Source organism: Coccinella septempunctata, chromosome 7, assembly GCF_907165205.1.
Source record: "Coccinella septempunctata chromosome 7, icCocSept1.1, whole genome shotgun sequence".
NCBI lineage: Eukaryota > Metazoa > Arthropoda > Insecta > Coleoptera > Coccinellidae > Coccinella > Coccinella septempunctata.
The window spans coordinates 24,631,957-24,649,093 of record NC_058195.1 but is presented as its reverse complement, the minus strand read 5'-3'; the positions used below and the strand labels follow the sequence as shown (position 1 = coordinate 24,649,093).

Sequence of the window (17,137 nt, the reverse complement as noted above, 5' to 3'; positions counted from 1 at the left end):
AATGTGAACTAAACTATAGGTACTTATTATAGTTGTATGATGTTTTGTAGTTATTCAATTGATTGATTAAAGATATATTCAATTAATGGAATTCTAAGTTTCATGAGAATGAATGCGTTCGTAGAAAGAGTATAGTACACAACTCGAGTTGTATGGCCACTAATTTGCTCCTTACAACACTTGTTATGTAATATACCTACTATTTAATTTTTTGGTCGGCAACACAATTGAAAGCAAGAACCTTCAGAAAAAAATTTAAAACAAAAAACAATAATTCGGTGCCCTTAAAATAACTCCCTGGATATTGAAACAACCCCATGCAGAGGAATTTCAGGACAAATCTACTAGGGAATAATATACCCAACAGCCTCCGTGATTAGAATTGATCATCAGACTTGTTACTGAATTTCAAAAGATGATTTCGATGGATAATAATCCATTTTACTATAATACTCGCCTAAAAATTGGTATACTGAAATCTGTTGAACACACTTTTTAAACTTTCAGTTGCAATATTTCATTTAATTAGACATTCATTGTTATTATGTACTTCAAATACATGAATATTACAAGTTTCAGTGATTTTCGTCTGTTCCTCGAAATAACCGTTATATCCATAAAAGTATATACCGGTATATACCGTATAAACTTTTCAGTTCCCCAAAGTGCACGCAAGGTGTATATATATATATATATATATATATATATATATATATATATATGACAAACTGGCTAGCTCAATTCGGATCGTAACACTTGTCGATATTCATATCGTCGGGTGGTATGCATCTGAATTTATCCTCATTATATATATATATATATATATATACACCTTGCGTGCACTTTGGGGAACTGAAAAGTTTATACGGTATATACCGGTATATACTTTTATGGATATAACGGTTATTTCGAGGAACAGACGAAAATCACTGAAACTTGTAATATTCATGTATTTGAAGTACATAATAACAATGAATGTCTAATTAAATGAAATATTGCAACTGAAAGTTTAAAAAGAACCCAATTACTCCAGTTGTTACTTTCCTTAGCTGCGTGCATACGAAGAAAAGCTCCTTCGAATGCGAATTTTTAAGCGCACCTAATGATTCGTGGTGAGAAGCTGTTGAATTGAATTGCTTAATTTTGAGCAAATCACACAATCCACTAAATATTCTTGATAAGAATTCTGTGCCTTGGTCTGTAACAACTTCAGAAGGTATACCATATCTTAAAACAAAGTTTTGAATAAAAGATTTTGAAACTGTATCTGCTTCTTTGTTTGGTAGTGGGTAACACTCTACAAATTTGGTTAAGTCGCATTGAATTGTGAGTATATATTTGTTATTTTCGATATCTGTAGGTAATGGACCTACGAGATCTACAAAAATTTTCTGTGGTAGTGATTGTCAAAGAATCTTTCCTAAGTAGAGAATGTTTATGACGTTGACAATCATCACACTTCTTTACAAATTTTTCAACATCAGATCTTAAGCCATTCCAGAAATACTCTCTTTTGATATTGTTGAACATGCGTTCGATACCTGCACGTCCACCGGTTGGAAGCATGTGAAAATCGTTCAGAATTATTTGCTTTAATTCTCTGTTTTCGATTCGCGTTACATCTCTTATTATATTGATCTTTAAGGATGTTCCCAGAATTTCATTCTCCTAATTTGTCAAGATTTTCAAAAATTTTATATTACTAGCTAGCTTTATGAGGTACAATTCTAATATATTATTTTCTGCGCATAATTTTTTCATTTTCTCAACGATGAACCTAAGTCGTACGCTGATCGGATATCCTGGTTAATGCAAATAATTTGTGAATTCACATTATATATTAAATTCTCATTGTAATCATTTGAATGTTGATTTTTCAAATTACGAAATTCTTTTTCTGAAATTGGTCTTAACTCAACACATATTGCTGGACGTTTTAAAACTTCGACAACAACAGGGTGATCAATCCTTTTGCCATTGGAGGCATTCGTCTCATGTTGTTTAGAACCTACTTCATTTTTAGTTCGAGATCTCGTCATGACTCATATGTTTCCAACTATACCGTTCGTCATTTCATTGAGTTCTGCTGAATCTATTTTAATACGCGATAAGGCATCTGCTTTTACATTTTCTGAACCTTTTACATAATGAACCGTGAAGTCATATTCTTCTAAAATCAAAAGGAATTTGGTTAATCGACAAGATGGATTGTTTATATTGAACAAATAAATCAGTGGTCGGTGATCTGTTGAGATTTTAAATTTCTGTCCATACAAATAAGGTCTGAAATGTTTCACGACCAAACTATTGCTAAGAGCTCTTCTTCAATTGTACAATAGTTCTTTTCTGCTGGATTCAAACTTCGTGAAGCAAAGGCTTCATGGTCATTAGAATTTGATAGAACTGAACCTAATGCAAATCCAGTAGCATCCATTCTTAGAATGAATTCGTTTTTTTCTGCAAAATCTGAATATTGAAGAATAGGTGCTGTCCGAAGGACTTGCCTTAAGGTTTGAAATACCTTTTCGCAATCTTCCGTTCATTGAAAAATTTTTCCTTCGCATGATATGTTGTTCAAAGGTTGAGCGATTGCTGCAAAATTTTGAATGAATTTCCTATAATAATTAGCCAATGCAACAGAACGTTTTACTTCCTCAGAGCTTGTAGGTACAGGATATCGTGAAATAGCATCAATTTTTTTTTGATCTGGCGAAATGCCATCATCCTGAATGATATGACCTAGATACATCATTTCCTTCTTCAAGAATTCACATTTACTAGGATTCAATTCCAAATTAACCTCTCTCAGGCGTTGTAATACTTTCACTAAATTTTGGTTATGATTTTGCAACGAATGTCCAAAGATTATTAAATCATCCAAATAAATAAAACATGAATCGTAATTTAAACCTGACATAGCTAGTGTCATAAGTCTTGAAAATGGGCTGGGGCTTGTTTTTAAACCCATTCCTAGTATTTTCATTTGATATTGACCAGTTGAAAATGCCGTATGTGGTCTGCTATCGGGATGTTACCAGTTAGTACAACTGGTAATATCCTTGCCCTAAATCTAGATGAGAAAAGTGAGTTGCTCCTGATAAGGAATCTAGTATCTCAGTAATGTTTGGTAATGGAAATTTATCACCTTCAATTTGCTTGTTCAGTAATCTATAATCTAATACTACTCGAAATTTCTTAACTCCATTGTGATCCGGTTTCTTTGGTACTATTAGTAACGGTGGAGCCTTCATTCTGGCCTGAGGGTGTAACTATCAACCGTTTTTTCCTGAAACGTCGGCCGATAGATCCTCCTATAAAGGGTCAACAAACAATTGTGGTGAACTGAGGAAACCAAGTTGCAGTCTATCTTGCTACTATCAGAATGCAAGGGGATTGAATTCTGGAACCCATAATTTCTTTTGCGGTGTCCTGGGGAGTGATTATGACAGTATCGGTGTAACTGAAACTTGCTTGCGTGGTGATGTGATGTCATCGGAGTTGATTCCTGAGGGTTATTACGTGTTTCGGTGTGATCGGGACCTGGAAGCTACTGGTGCGTCCACTGGTGGTGGTGTTTTGCTGGCAGTGCGTGAGATCCTGCGTTCCAGACCCGTTGATCTTGGTTCCCTCCGTCAGCTCTTTCCATGGATTGATATCATTGCTTGTAAGCTAGACTTAAGATCTCGAACCATTGTAATCGTTCAGATTTGTATCCCGCCGAGGGTCGATATTTCTACATATGAATTTTCTTTTGATAACCTGTTATCATTGAATTGTATGTTGTGTGGAGATTTCTTAGTCTTCGGTGATTTTAATGCTCCATTATATTATAGTCATGATATTAATGATAATAAGTCCATTATTCTGAATGTTTTTTCGAATATTCTAAAATTGAAATAGTTCAACTACGTGCTCAATTGCAGTCGCAAACTTTTAGACCTCGTGTTTTCTACAGTAATATGTAGTGTAGAGGAGGAATCATCTCTCTTCGATGTGGTGGATTCTTATCATCCACCTCTTCACATTGTTCTTCAAAGTGTTCTACATAGCCTTCCTATCTAGAACCACATAACTTTGTTAACAAGGACTACAATTTCAGGAAAGCTGATATTCCTTTTTTGTACCGGTACATCTATGAAACTGATTGGTTACGTGTTCTGGAGGTGACTAATGATGTTGATTCTGCTTGCGGAATCTTTTATGAAATTCCAAATGGAATATTCGCTCAGACAGTGTCATTCAAGTGTAAACGTCGAAGAAGATTTCCATCTTGGTTCACTTCAGATACAACACGTAGCATTCTTGAAAAAGAAAAAATCTATAAAAAATATAAAAAGTTCAAAACAAGGGCTCTCTTAGATCGCTATGGGGTTCTAAGAGCTATATCGAAGGCCAGAATTGCACTGGATTACAAATTGTTCCTACGAGATTCAGAGATGAAGATTTTGAGCGATGCATCTGACTTTTGGTCTTTCATTCATAGCAAAAAATGTAGTTCACGAGTCCCTGGTTATATGAAAGATGGAGATTTGATATATGAGGGAGCTACTGAAATAGTTGAAGCTTTTGCTGGTTATTTTAAGAGTGCTTATGTTCAGTCCTCAGATACTGAGGGTGCTTGTTCGGGTGAATCTATTTATGAGGATATACTCCCACTAAAATTAATTTCTGAGGAGTCTCTCATTGTGGCATCCAAAAAGCTATCTGCTCGATTGACTGCAGGCCCTGATGGTATTCCCAGTTTCCTCGTCAGGGATTCTATTGGTGTCCTATCGATCCCGCTGTTGCATATATTTAACATGGCTCTGAGAGATAGCAAGTTCCCATCGTGCTGGAAGATGGCCCGGTGTTGAAAGGTGGTGACCCAACTGATTTAAAAAGTTACAGGCCGATCTCTCTTCTTTCGAATTTTGCAAAGCTGTTCGAGATCGCACTATACAAGAAAATATATCCTGCTGTGAGGCACTTGATAAGACAGGAACAACATGGCTTTATGTCAAAGAGCTCGTGTACTACCAATCTGGCGGTTTTCTCTCAGCATGTTTCTGAGATTCTGGATAGAACTGGTCAGGTGGACACTATATACACTGATTTTCAGAAGGCGTTTGATAAGGTGGATCATAAACTTCTGCTACATAAGTTGAGAACTCAGTTTGGTTTCTCCGACGATCTAATACATTTTTTATGTCCTATCTGTCGTGTCGTCAGCAGTTTGTCTACCTGGAGGGACGCTGCTCTGTACTTTATATTTCTACATCTGGTGTATCCCAGTGCTCCAATCTAGGCCCACTTCTATTCATTATTTCTGTCAATGATCTGCTCCAAGGTCTTGATGGTGAGGACAGCATTGCGAGATGGCATGGTGGAATGGTGGTAGCTGTTGGGGAGCTGATTAATCCTGTTCGTGCATTGGCTTATGCCGATGATTTTAAAATCTTTTGTGAGATAGGCTCTATTGGAGACTGCGTTCGCCTACAGCGTGCCCTGAACTCGTTGTTGATTTGGTGTGGCAGAAATCTGCTTCCATTGAGCATTGCTAAGTGCAATGTCGTTAAGTACACCAGGAAAAAGAACCATCTCTTATATATTTATAGTCTTGATGGCAGCGTTCTGGGCAGAAAAACGAAAATAGGGGATCTTGACATTGTCTTCCATCAAAGATTTACATTTGTTCCTCATATTAGTCATTTACTTACGGCCGTTTTCAATAACCTATCTATCCATCAAAACGGTAGATAGATAGATACTAGGGATAGACAAATCTGTCATTTTGTGCTTGTTTACGTTTCAATATTCTATCTGCAGCTAGCGATTCTTACTGGCCGCAGCGATCTATCCCTTCCTCTGAAATGAGGTCAGATTGACAACCAGAGATAGGAACTTTCATTATATATGCGCCTCCTGCGTTTCAAAGAAATTTGAAGTAAACCATCGATTGTAAAAAGTATCTCCGGTAGTTCAGTTTTTTGATCTGTCGAGTTCGAGCAGTAAGGGGTAGAGATAAGCGTTGGAAATTGCTATCAGGGTGCATTTCAGTGCTTTTTTCTTGACAATTGAATTGTAATTAACTTTAAAAAGTGGATTATTTGAGTAGCGACGACAGCGACATGGAATTATTACAGATGATTGATGATGAAGAAAGTGAATCGGAAGAGACCATAATACAAAAAGTTTATAAAGCACGAGTTGATTACATGATTATTCTGAATGATTACGAGTTCACATGTAGAATTCAACTGGGCAAAGGTGCTTTGAGTGAATTATTGGATTCAATTAATCCATATTTGAGGGCGCAATGTGGAAAAATTGAAACCGAAGGGTTGAAGGATTCGGTCAATCGTCTCCAACTCTCCTCTTTCAATTTATTGTTGGTAGCATTAAAAGCTCTGCTGGTAATAACCCCATCAGCTGCTACAAATTGTACCAAACGCATGGCCTCTTCTTTAGTCATTGGTTTTGATTTAAGCTGAAAAAATCATTGCCTTCAGAACTTGAAATTAATGAAAAATGAACATCGATAACAACGGCGCTTTTATTTGATACTTACGGTTGTGGAACTCATTTTCAAGTATTGCGTGGTTGAGAATCTCGATCAACAATTATTGTGATGTTTTTATTGCCGTATGCACCTTTCATTGAACGACGTTTAAGCATAGAATCTCTATGGGAAAAAAGACATTAAGAATTAAGCTCGTTTAATGAAACGGTGCATACGGGTATGTAGTCATACATACACGATCAACCTTTCATACATAATTTTCAAATATTTACACTTTCTAACACACTCCAATATCTCAAACGCTAGAAATGAATTAATGATGTGAGGTCTTATATTAGTGTTCTGTGGTCTGAGCTGAATAGATTCCTATCTATCCTTGCCTTGAGATAGATAACGTCAAACCATAATTGTGAAATGCAAACCATAGATAGATAACTACAAGGATAGATAGGCAGACAAACTGGAGATAGCGATCTATCCCTTATCTTGGATAGGTTATTGAAAACGGCCGTTAGTACGATGTCAAGAATGTATGGATTCATCGTACGTAATAGCAAATATTTTTCTGACCCGGGAACCATGATTTTGCTGTTCAATGCATTTGTGAGGAGCAAACTGGAGTTTGGATGCATTGTGTGGAACCCAATATACGAGTTCCATAGACATCACATGGAGGCTGTTCAGAGAAGGTTTTTCAAGTACTTGATATTTAAGGAGGAGGGTGTTTATCCAATGCGAGGCTTTGATCATGCTGTTTTGTTAAATAAATTCGGTGCAGTTAAGCTTGATGTCAGGAGGGACGTTGCTTGTTTGAGGTTCCTTCATGGACTCTTAAATGGTACTGTTGACTGTCCCGATCTACTCGCTAGAGTAGGATTTCATGTACGACGTCCAAGTTCAAGATCCGCACACATGTTCAACATTGCTACACCAAGAACAAATATGTTGTTACAGTCACCTGTGTATATGATTTGTTCTTAATTCAATCAGGTTTCGCATGTCTGTCATATTCACTTTGATAGTGTTTCCATGATATGTAAATCTTTCATTAATTTTTGTGATAATGGATATGAGTGTTAGTTTAAATTTTTTTCTGTTGGCAACTTGTTTACTTTTTTAGTTCCTCTGTTCATGTTTCTTAGTAATTAAATTTTAGTCTATAAGTTACCTTTTCGCATTTTAGTTTTAGTTTATATTTTTTGTAGATTTCCTGTTATTGAGCGCTGCTTGTTGGAAATAAATCCTTATTATTATTATTATTATGACTTTAGCCTTGCGGCTTTCACACTCCTCTCCAGAGGAAAATTCACTTATCCCAGATATCTCCGATATCAAAAGGATTAAGCTCTGTTGGAGCCCTTTCCAGGTTGTCGGGCTCGTGGTGGTGGTCGGGTCCGGGTCGCTCCTCGCCTCCCTGCTGTAGGTTGGATTCCTGCTCCACCCGCACTTCCTGCCGGAGCAGACGGTGTTCCTCTGCATTCCCCATGTACTTGCGTACAGTCCTCGCCGTTCCGAGCAGTACCGCCTTCTGCATGACTTTATAAATATTTTCGTCCAACTGAAGGTTCCTCAAGTTCTCTAGTAGTTTCTTCGGTATCAGGCCTGTAGATGAAATGACAATAGGGATGGTCTTTATATCTTTTATCTTCCACTGTCTTCTGGTTTGTTCCTCGAGATCTCTGTATTTTGAAAATTTTTCAGTGTGTATATCTAGAAGATTGTTATTATTTGGAATTGCCACGTCGATGAATAGTGCTGTGTCCTCATCCTTATTGAGCAATATGAGGTCTGGTCTATTGTGGTCTGTGAGAACAGTGCGATCCCAGTAGAGCTTGTGATGTTTGTTTTCCAGCACAGCATTTGGATGGTAATTGTAATAAGGAACCTTTTTCGAAGTTAGAAGTTGGTGTTTTAGTGCCAATTCTTGGTGAAGAATCTTGGCAACAGCATCATGTCTATTTTTGTACTCCGTGCCCGCGAACTTCTGACATCCCCCGGTGATGTGCTGGATAGTTTCATGTGTCGCACAGCCATAACGACAGCTATCGTCCGCCACTGAGGCATCCTTGGTGATGTATTTCATGTAATTTCTTGTTGGAATCACCTGGATGGCGAGCATGAAGCCCTCTGTCTCAGGAAACAACCTTCCGGAAGTCAACCAGTAGTTCGACGCAGATATGTCGACGTAATCATGGTTGACCTCATTCTGGTGCCTCCCATGCAAAGGTTTGCCAATCAGTTTCTGCATTTTACTTTCTGCAGAGTGTTCGACGGTTTCCAAGTGATCCTGGTGTAGCTTTAACGGTGTATAAGTATCAGCAACACAAACTACTCGATGGAGTTCTGACGAAGCTGCCATGCTCAAGAAATATTTTCGAAGTACTTCAATTTCCTGGGACATACGGTTGGACAACGACAAATCAACAATTCCTCGACCCCCAAGATGTCGTGGCAGCTCTGTCCGTTCTATTGAGCTTTTGGGGTGATGTTTATTGTGTTTAGTCAGCATCGTCCTTATTTTTCTTTGTAAAGCTGCTAAATCGGTGGTCGTCCAAGAGATAATACCAAATATTATTATTATTATCATTATTATTATAACGGTGAGGACTATTCAGATCTGGCTTCCTCTATCATTCCGTATCGTAGCATTTTGTCTACTTGTTCATGAATTTCATTTTTCTGTGAATGCAGTAATCTATACGGTTTTACATAAACTGGTTGAGCATCTGGTTTGAGTGACATATTTGTTGATATAAATCGGTAACAGTTAAATGATCACCGTCTACATGGAAAATATCTGCATACTTGGCCCAAATTTTTTGTACGGAAGCTATTTCTTCCTTGTTCAATGATTTCATATTGATTGAATCTAATATTTCATCTACTCTTTGTACGGATATTTCATTTCTACCATAATTTATAACATCTAAATTTGAAAGACTCTCCAGTTTTGGAATAAAATTTTTCAACTTTATTTCTCTATCGTTCAACTTTAACAATCTATTATCTTCCGGTTTTGCGATCATTCCTGCGATGATAACGCCTTCGCATATTTGTTCGTTTAGAATGACATATTCTTCTGTTTTCTCAGTATGACAATAATTAATTATTTCGCATCTAGGTGGTATAATAGTACAATGTTCAACTTTGGTTTTCAACGGTACCTCAATTTCTCCATTATTATTCTTTAGTTTTAAAATGAAATTTTCGTAATCAATTACTGCTTTGTGTTTTTTGAAAAAATCTGATTCCAGTACACCTTGTATACTTGAGTCAAAGGACTTTATAACTGAAAAATTGTGGGCGAATTTTGCATATTTGAAAAAATTGAAATGTTTGAGGAGCCCATGGAAGATGTGCATCCGGCTATACCTTTAATCTTTATTTTTTCTTTAGTATCCAAATATTCTCCTTTCGTTGAAAATTCTGGAAATATACAGCTAATGCTCGCACCCGTTCTGTTCTGTCAATTAAAAAATTCAATTCATTCTTGTGATATTTCACTGAAACATAATTCGAAGCATTTAAATTGTAACTAACATGACTGTTGGTCACGAAAAAACTTATCTGCTTCCGTATTTTGTTCTGTACAAGAGTTTGTGCCATTATCGGCAAAATATGCTCTCTGCTGTTTCGAGTACCCTTTGTTATTGTTTTTCGAATGATTAGTGAACTTGCGACCGCGACCTTGTCCTTAATTATTTTTCGCTGAATTTAAATTATGCTTGTTAAGATTCTCCTTGCGGTCAGTTCTAAGCAGATTGAGATTTTCTTTCATTAACTCCAATCAAATTCAAATTATTCCTATAAATTTCTCATTTGTTTTTTTTTCACTAAATCTTTTCTTATAAATGACAGTTGACTTCCAGAATCGGAAATAATTTTTACGGAAATGTATTCCCCTAAATGGAATAAAACCCTGATTTCAGCTGATGGCAACAAAACATCGGCGAAAACCGATTCTCGCTCACGAAGAATTAAAGAATTTTTATTTACTTCATTTTCTAAGTGCAATAATAGGCTTGGTTGTAGAGTGGTTCACAACGGTTGTGAACTCTACAGAGCTGGCGCAAATGGATTTTCGCTACCCTAAAATGAAATTGCGCTTGCTCTGTACAGTTCACAACCGTTGCAAACTACTCCACGAACAAACCTAAGGTATTGTGATTTTGACTGCACTTATTACATAAAATGGGATATCTGCAGTCAGAGCGATGTTCATTTTACAAATACTGTTTGAGTTTACAAATTTCATTTTATCTGATGATGAAATTAATTTGAAATCTCGACAATAATTCATTTTATGATCAGAACTACAATGAAAATTTTTCGAATTCTAGGTTTTGTTTAATTCAGAGTTATGATTCTTAATTGATTGTCCATTAATTGTCGAAATATTCATGAAGTTAATAGAAGCTTTCGATTTATTAATTTTTGTTGATTGACCTGAAGAAGCTTCCAGAGTTGTTGCTTTTGCCAAGAATTCAATAAAATTTATCAACGTCGAAAGATTTTTTGAGTCTCTGCTAACTTGATATGCTCTATTGGTATAGCTATCTAACTTCTTCGTTAGAATACAGATTAAAACCATACCCCACTGATTATCCGGTTGTTTAAAATTTTCCAAGTAACCTATTTCTTGCAAAACACTGCTTATAAATTCCCTTAAATTGGATGACGTACCTTTTTGTAGAGGCGCCATCTCTAACAGACAATTTAAATGATTATTGATCAAGATAACAGGGTTATCATATCTTTTATTCAGCAAATTCAAGGCGTCATAATAGGAGCCATTTAACAAAAATAGGTTGTAAATTATGGAAAAAGCTTCACCTGACAAATATTTTTTCAAGTAAAACAATTTTTGTACTTTTGACAAATTTTGATTATCATTAATTACAACACGAAACAACTCAATCAACGGCTTGAACCGACCAATGTCCTTTTTATTAAACTGTGGAATTTCTATGGGAGGTATTGACGTTCTAGTTGTTGGAACACCAAGTGTTGTTGACAAATTAACACTAGCCGATGTTTGATTTTTTCAAAATTAGCCTCATATCTGAAGAGATTTTCATAAATTTATTTTCAATTTCAAAAATATCTTCATTCGGTCCCGAATTTAAAATTTACAATTTTTCATATTGTTGAGAAGCATTCTCTAATCTTTTTTTATATATTTCTAAATCTTCTATAATAATATCAAAATATGTTTAAGGTTTTACTAATTCTGGAATATAATTCTGAATTTTTGTAATAGTTACTTTATGATGAGCTTGTTTTTCTTTCAATTTCTGAAGAGGTGTACCGAAACCCATTGATCAAATAAGTTAAAATAGTCCTTGTGTCATAGGCACCCAGTATTTATATGCGGTGTGTGTTGTGTTGCCTGCCGATGAGCGATGATATTGCGCCTCTGCTTTACTGTTTTGCTTGTGCGTTTGTTTCTTTTTTTTGTTTCTTATCGGCATCGCATCGCATGTGAATAAGAGAATTATTGTGGAGAAATTATACGCGTTGATCGTAATAAAGGTTGATTTCTTTGAGCGTGAACCAGGGAGAATAACCGATTATCATAGATTTTGGAAGTCATTGAGATTGGATTCAGGTCATTCTTCTAGGTATATAAATGAGACGCTGAATTTCCTTTTTTTGATTCTGTCATTCTTCTAGAAATAAATCTTAATCGAACATCATTGAATTTCTTTATACTTTTGGCCAACCCCGACGACCCTGAATAGCATTACTGTACAGAGGCATAATTAATAATTTCAATATTCAGAATTCACAATGGTTTTTCAATACGAAACAATTTTTTATATCTCAGGATATAAGCGTTTTTTTGAATACAAAGATTCCCTTATCTTCAGATGTTATGCCCAGATGTTGGTTATCGTAATCCACATTCCCGCAACGGAAAGTTGCATAATTATTCTCCTTTCCTGAATGGAAATTTCGGCTGAGGTGGAATGAAAACTTCTGCGTCGTGGAATAGAAAAGTCGAAATACTTGCCGGTTGATGTTGTAGAACGCCTTCACAATACTGGATTGGGCGACTCTTTTCAAATAAATCGATGATTGATGTCAGACCCAGAATTGGTTTTGGAAATTTTTTATTTTTTACGCCAAAGCGCAAAATAGTTTTTTAGCCGAAGGACCAATTTTATGTGTATTATTCTTAGAGAAAATTCAAGTTTTATGCTAATTCTTTTATTGTCGTACATCGAATGAATTCAATACATATTTCACGTTGTAGAATGTGCACAGCGACAATCGCAGAAGGCACAATATACAGGTGTTTACAATGTAAGTATAATGGATCTATACAATTGTTTCAACGTTAAGGCGGCTACAGACGGCATGGCAAGCCTTGGCAAACGACCGCTCGTTCTAAAGTTTTCGCATCGTGTGTATGCAAAACATATGGCAAGGCAAAGCCAACGTTTTAGCGCTGGCCACGGTTTGCCTAAAAGGCGGTATTTTAAACACACATCAAAGGGACTTGTCGAGACTAGCCAGAGGACTTGATCACCGTACACACAACACGCGAGTCATATTTGAAATTAAAAGGTAATTTAACAATTTCTATCTATCTTATTAAGGAAAATCGTAATTTTGGTGTTTTGTAAAGTACGTCGTGTCGTCGTGCATGGTTAATATTTCAGTTAATTCAATAATGTCTCTTGTTGTCAATCAATGACGGCTCGTCCGGGTATGCAGGGTCGGCCGGGCCGACCCAAAAATAATCGAGAAATGGAAAATAATTATAATTATTTTATTCTTCAAAACTTTTTCCAAATGATTAATTTCGATATTAAATTCTTGATTAATTCCCTAGTAATACGTACGACAACTTACTTCGATCAACGTGACGCCCCTGTCGCCCTGAGTTAGTTTATTTCGAAGTTCCCTTTCCTTACGATAAACACGCTACACGCTAGGTCGGCCAGCCGGCAGTAGCCTAGCGAAACGCTTCAAGTTATTGTACTATACAGCACCTACGTCGCACGCAGTTATCACCAAGTTGAACATCGTATTACGTCGCTGCTAGATACATACACGGTCGGCCAGCATGAGTTGGGCCTACCTTGCTATGGTTTGGTCGTTTAGTTGTCATATTTCTAGATTTCCTCATTGTCTATTCTGAGATATTATATTATCAAATGAATAGTTAATCATTAAATATTATGTCTATTTTAGAAAAGAGCGTATTCGCACCTTTTAAGAGTAGTTTTAGTCAATGAAAATATAATATATCCCTAATTATAGTTAGATTTTTTTATTATTAAATGAATAGTTAATTTTTGAAAAAGGGTATTCCGACCGTATAAGAGTAGTTTAGTGATTTTTTGACCATAAAAATTCGTAATTCCTAGTGAATTTATAAGGGCACGGTGATTTCGAAGCTTCCTGAATACGCGTAGGCCGGCCGGCCGAGCCTCGGAGTGGGGATATAAGAATCGCATCCGCATCGCTGTTCCCATATTATGAATTGAATTAGGTCAGTGTCGTAGAATAAGAGAAAGGGGTGCACGTGTTTATCAGTTTTCTTCGATTCATTTCGTGAATTTTGACAATCTGAGTGGATTCTGAATTTCTTTAATTGTTGAATAATTGGAGTAGTAGCAAATCGAAACAAACTTTGCATCCTGTCACAAGATCATGTGACAGTAGGAGGAAGAATGGTGAAATAAAGAAAGGAAAAATTAGTACATTTTCACTTAAAATCAAAATTGTAGATGTGTTTCAGTGAACTTAAAATTTTGATTCGTATTGATGTTTTATGTTGTAATAAATTTGTTATCGGTATTTACAGAGAGACACCGAAGAAGAATAAAACTATTATTCAAAAGCTGGGCAAAAACAAAGAAGTGTAGTACATTCTTTCTCCAAAAACAAGCCTTTATATCGCATTGAAAACGAAACTTTCATACACTGTTGTATAAAAATAAATCAGACTATATCTACAGGATGGGGCATAAGTCTGGAATAAAATTAATATTTCTTCAATATTAATCAACCACTCAAAATGAAGACACTGAAACACTGAAATGAGTAGTTTCTCAACCAATAACTTAACATCAAGATGCTGAAAAACATGTCATTTCTGATTGCATTTATTTTTGGGAAATAAAATTGAATATTTTTTTCCATCCCTTAGCCGCAACCCTATCCAACTTATCTTTAGAAACTTAATCGACAAAAAATATATCAATATTTAATTTCAGAAAAACAGAGATTATGGTGGGATTCCGCGTTTTCATTTTCAGTTATTGGTTGAAAAAATAGATATTAATTTTATTTCAGGATATTCCCCTGTATATCCTGGGTCTGGCCGACCCACACCTTATGGGCACGAGCCGTCACTGTTGTCAATTATTATTTTTTTAAGCTCAAATTACTGATAACTGGAGCAATGACACCACTACAGAGTTCCTTAATTTGTATGAGAACTGCCCCATTCTTTGGTATGCACAAAACGTCAATCATGAGAATCAGACTCCATTTCTTCGCACGCTTGTTCAACGTTTGCCTCTTTACTTGCCTGGAAAAGACTTGCCAAATCAACATATCGTGTGTATGGTCGTCGGTGCACGAATATCGAGAATATACCAACGTTTCCACAAACGTTTGTTCAAACGCTGGCAAAGGCTTGCCATGCCGTCTGTAGCTGCCTTCAGACACCTACATAATTATTTACTCATAAGAGGATGTATTGATATCTAATTAGCCTAGACGAGTTCCATGCATAAAAAAAATATTGCGTTTCCATAGCAACGAACAAGACTCATTAGAAGTGTCAGTGTGAAGTTTGAGGTCGAAAAAGTAAACCAGGAAATTGAGGGACTTCGGAAATATTTCTTGAGCAAGGCAGCTTCGTCAGAACTCCATCGAGTTGTTTGTGTTGCTGATACTTCTACACCGTTAAAACTACACCAGGATCACTTGGAAACCGTCGAACACTCTGCAGAAAGTAAAATGCAGAAACTGATTGGCAAACCTTTGCATGGAAGGCACCAGAATGAGGTCAACCATGATTACGTCGACATATCAGCATCGAACTACTGGTTGACTTCCGGAAGGTTGTTTCCTGAGACAGAGGGCTTCATGTGGCAATTCCAAATAATAACAATCTTTTAGATAGACACACTGAAAAAATTTCAAAATACAGAGATCTCGAGGAACAAACCAGAAGACAGTGGAAGCTGAAAGATATAAAGACCATCCCTATTGTCATTTCATCTACAGGCCTGATACCGAAGATACTACTAGAGAACTTGAGAAAACTTCAGGTGAACGAAAATATTTATAAAGTCATTCAGAAGGCGGTACTGCTCGGAACGGCGAGAACTGTACGCAAGTACATGGGGAATGCAGAGGAACACCGTCTGCTTAATCCTTTTGATATCTGAGATATCTGGTATAAGTGAATTTTCCTCTGAAGAGGAGTGTGAAAGCCGCAAGGCTAAAGTCAAATTATTTAATCATTTACTAAAATGTGTAGGTTGTTGAACTCAAGGAATTTAAAAAGAATGTTAGGGCTAAATTGATTGAGGAATGTTTTTATACTGTTGCTGATTATTATCGGCAATTATTTGTTTTTCGAGTCGAGTGATTTTTCTCTTTCCTTTTTTGACTTGTCCTACACATGTATGAAATATGTCCTAGTGGATCAATAAACATATTATTATTATATGAAAAAAAACAACTTAGCATACGCATAAACATAAACATTTTCTGGCCCGTTTTGGAAAATTGTTTTGCTGCATGGTGAAACTTGTTATGAGCCCTGCTCTATTTCTTGTATCCTGTTCAAGAACAGTCCGATTGGTTCTATAACAGCTTGTTTTTCCATACAAATATTTGGCTCCTCATGATCTTGGACGGAGATCAATATTCTTTGATGAACGAATGGTATGTCGACATCCAGTTCCTCCACGAGAACATTCATTATTTGAATACTACTGCATGCGTTCGGAAAAGCATATCTGTGGTCTTCCAATACAAAAGAGCACTTTGAACACACCATAAATAAAAAGATGCGAATATTTTTTCATCACGTTTTTTCGTTCAAGCGTGTCATACATTTGACAAATAAATAAACCCTTGTCACCGCTCATAACTCTGATCGCTTCTTTGCGGTAAATGCTAGTGACGTAGGATATAACGTAATAACACTCACCCTCTATAACCGATTTCACGCTAACATGAAAGGAGTAACCAGTATCACGCTAAAAATCGCCTATACTTGACTAAAAGAAAAGTGGTTTGAAGGGGGGAGACATTATTTATGATCATTGTGAAAAACATAGAAAACGGAATGCTGTGACCCTTTTTTTTGAAGGAGCTATACAGGGTGTCTCAAGTTCGAGTGGCTATTAGACGTTTCTGGAGAACTAGACATATTTGTAATCTGAAAATTGGGATTATGATATTGTTCGAAGTTCTCTACAGAGCTAAAATATTTTCGAAGCCCAAAAACTTCCGGTTATATAGGGAGTGAAAATAAATTCGACGAAAAAATTTTTTTTCAAGTTTTCTATTCCTGGTATGATCGAGTATTCAATAGTGAATACATTTCTGTTAAAACCATTGTATATAATCGAATAGTTTTCAAAATATCAAAAAAAAAACTGG

At 36.2% G+C, this 17,137-nt stretch overlaps 1 protein-coding gene across 1 annotated transcript in view; it reads left to right on the top strand.

Annotated features, from left to right (window-relative positions):
* The window catches only part of LOC123316425 (dynein axonemal heavy chain 3), a 2,043,583-nt gene that overhangs the window by 443,667 nt on the left and 1,582,779 nt on the right, over positions 1–17,137 (top strand). The window lies entirely within an intron of this gene.